Source organism: Leopardus geoffroyi, chromosome B1 (genome assembly GCF_018350155.1).
Source record: "Leopardus geoffroyi isolate Oge1 chromosome B1, O.geoffroyi_Oge1_pat1.0, whole genome shotgun sequence".
Taxonomy (NCBI): Eukaryota; Metazoa; Chordata; class Mammalia; order Carnivora; family Felidae; genus Leopardus; species Leopardus geoffroyi.
The window spans coordinates 46,888,341-46,891,980 of record NC_059327.1 but is presented as its reverse complement, the minus strand read 5'-3'; the positions used below and the strand labels follow the sequence as shown (position 1 = coordinate 46,891,980).

Below are 3,640 nucleotides of genomic sequence, written 5' to 3'. Positions count from 1 at the left end.
AATGAATGATGACTTAATTATGACATTATTAGAACGGGCACTGAGAATTTTAACTATTCCACTTATAAACTGTTCTGCTTTCCAGAATCAAGGCACAATCTATGGCCAAAGATGGATCTTGCAAGAATTCGGGTCAACTTTATATTTCTGAGATTTTAAAATATTTTTCTAATTTAGCCATAAGTAATTTCCATAAATACATTTTTTTTAATTTTTTTTTCAACGTTTATTTATTTTTGGGACAGAGAGAGACAGAGCATGAACGGGGGGGGGGGGCAGAGAGAGAGGGAGACACAGAATCGGAAACAGGCTCCAGGCTCTGAGCCATCAGCCCAGAGCCTGACGCGGGGCTCGAACTCACGGACCGCGAGATCGTGACCTGGCTGAAGTCGGACGCTTAACCGACTGCGCCACCCAGGCGCCCCTCCATAAATACATTTTGATATCAGTGACATCCTCTACCTTATCCATTGCCTACTGAGCTTATCTGACCTGACAATACCCACCCTACCTCTTCTAGGACCAACATCTTCCAAAGAATCTTCTGTGGGTTCCATTAAAGTTTCAAGATGTATCTCAGAAAAAAGATTCTCAGAAAAAATGATTCCATGTGAAGTTAAAGTCAAGACGTATAGAGTGAAACAAAGCTACATGCACATGTTCTTTAGAGATTTTAGCAAAATGAGCTCCATTTCCCACATCCATTTGAGCAAAGAACACCTCTGTGTATCAAGAGAGAGATTCTAGTGTTCCTTAAAACATACCCTGGGAACAAAACCCGAGGCACTCTAATCACGCTGCAATATCAAACCACAATTCATGCTGGCTTCAGCAACACAAGTATTAAAATTGGAATGACAAAGAAAAGATTAGCATGGCACCTGCACAAGGAAGACACACAACACACAACTCATGGCATCGCTGTGTGGAACCAAAAATTATTTCTCCTTTCGTATTGCAAAAATGTTCCATGGGATCTGAATTGTGGTACCACATGCCACTTAAGGTGCACGGCTTTATGCTCTTATAACTTTCAGAAGCAGAGAGTGCTTTTCCTTTTTCCCCTTCTAATCTGCTTCAACACCTAGATCCTACAAAATGATTATCTAGTCTAGTTTTGTAGCCTAGAGTAAGCACCAGGGAATTTACCCTCAGTATTGTCACCCTTTTTATTTTTTTGTCTTTTATATTATGTATCTTTTACTAGTTATAAAAAACAAATTCATGTTCATTGTGGAAATTTAACCAAAATATAAGAAAATTAAAATCATGTGATTTGATATTGTATAAAAGTATCTTAAAGTGGTATTTAGTTATAAATACATAAGAATAACTAAGAACATCATAAAACAAAAAAGCAGGAGGAAAGTTAGTATAGGAATTTGCCTTACCAGATATCAAAATATACTAAAAAATCACTTTAATATGGTCAGTGTGATAATGCATAGGAACAGACAAAGAGATTATGAGAACCAAACAGAAAATCCAAAAATAGATCCAAGAAAATATAATAATTTAACACTTGACAAAGGGGTATTTGAATTCAGTGGTGAAAGGTGATATATTTTCTTTTACTTTTTAAAATGTTTATTTTTTGAGAGATAGAGTGCGAGCCAGGGATGGGCAGAGAGAGAGGGAGATAAGGAATCTGAAGCAGGCTCCAGGCTCTGAGCTGTCAGCACAGAGCCTGATATGGGGCTCAAACCCACGAATTATAAATTCATTACCTGAGCCGAAGTCAGACGTTTAACCTCCTGAGCCACCCACGCGCCCCAAGGTGATATATATTTTAAAAGGATACATGGACAATAGGTATACCTTAAAAAGAAAACAAAATTATATCCCTTTCTCACACCATGTACAAAAATAAATTACAAATGGATTATACACTTAAATTTATTTTTTAATGAAACAATAAAACCCTTTGTAGAAAACCTAGAATATTACATGTTAAAAATCTAAAGAAAAGAAGACATTCTTTTTTATTTAATTTATTTTTTTTGAGAGAGAGCATGACCAGGGGAGGGGCAGAGAGAGAGAGAGAGAGAGAATCCCAAGCATGCTCCTTGCTGTAAGCTCAGAGCCTGACGTGGAACTCGAACTCAACAACCGTGAGATCATGACCTGAGCTGAAACCAAGACTCAGACATTTAACCAACTTGAGCCACCCAGGTGCCCCTTAACAATTAATTTTTTAAAAAGAAGCATGGATCCCACTAGCAATGAGAAAAACCTGGATCAACTGAAAAATTCTAACTTTTCTTGACCCCGGTAGAGAAGTTTGAGTGACCAGAGATGGACAGGACCCTCCCAGGAGAGACAAAATGGACAGACTGATTTGCTTGTGACAGAGCACAGGGAGAGGAGCTGGCTATTCAAGCTTCTCCTGTGGGTTCATGTGGAGGCTCTTTTGAACCGAACCTCATTAGGTGTTCATAAGAAATACTGGTGACAGGATGGGGGAATAGAACGACCCTCCCAGACACACCTGCTTTGTAGTGCAGATATGCAGGAGGGGATGTGGAGTCTGTGGAAAAGGCCCAGAGCCTCACCAGGCCTAATCCCCTGCCACAGACATTTTTCTCATTTCAAACCAAAGCCTTAAACTTCTAAAAAGGCCTTTAAAATGCTGTTACCTGCAGGGTACACATCAAGACCCATAGTAGCTGGTGAAAGGATATAAGGAAAAACACAACAACAATTCCGCTGTTCTTAGAAAAACAGAAAAAAATTACATGGGGTCCTAGGCTCATTACTAATGCCATTAAAGGTTACTTACCACTGAAGAGTAAGTCAGAAAATCCCTTCTATGCAAGATTTTCCACAGATACAGAGAAGGCTTTGGTTGTCATGGAGAGGAGACACAAGAGGACCAAGAAAGCCCCACCCTAAGACACACTAGGCCAGCCTATGGGGCTGGAGCAGAACCACCATGATTAGCCTGGAAAAGCACTGAATTGCAAGAATCATAGTTTAGCAGTAGGGGATAGGGGAGAACTTAGAGACAGACCTTCCTCTGAGCAAGTGCAAGCCTATGTAGGATAGAAGGTAAGAGTAGAAAACAAACACCTAGAAAAGTCCTCTGGCACCACAGCTACTGCCCCAAACCCAAGGCAACAGTAAATAAACACTTGAGGATTTTTTTTTTTTTTTGGTAACAGCTTTATTGACATATAACTCACACAACATACAATTAATCAATTTAAAGTGTACAGTTCAATTATTTTTTACTACATTTATAGTGTTGTGCAGCCATCACCACAATCAATTCTAGAATACTTTTATCTCTCCAAAAAGAAACTTGGTACCATTTACATATTATCCCCAACTCTTCCATCTCAATGACACCCCCAACACCAGCTCTAACTTACTGTTGCTTCTATGCATTGGCCTATTCTGGATATTCCATACAAATGGAGCCATGCAATTTGTGGCACTTTGTGACTGACTTATTTCACTCAGTGTGTTTTCAAAGTTTGTCTATGTTGCAGCATGTATCAGTACTTCATTACTATTTATGGCCAGACCATATACCGCGTTTTGTGTATCATTTCGTCAGTTGGGAACATAGTCATTGTTCTGACGCTTAGGCTATTATGAATAATGCTGCTATGAATATTCAGCTACAACTTTTTGTGTG

At 39.1% G+C, this 3,640-nt stretch overlaps 1 non-coding gene across 1 annotated transcript; it reads left to right on the top strand.

Annotated features, from left to right (window-relative positions):
- Nucleotides 1-819: 819 nt before the first annotated feature.
- LOC123596599 lies at nt 820-927 on the top strand. The gene has a single exon (XR_006711763.1). It is a non-coding gene; the product is annotated as a U6 spliceosomal RNA (small nuclear RNA).
- Nucleotides 928-3,640: the final 2,713 nt, after the last annotated feature.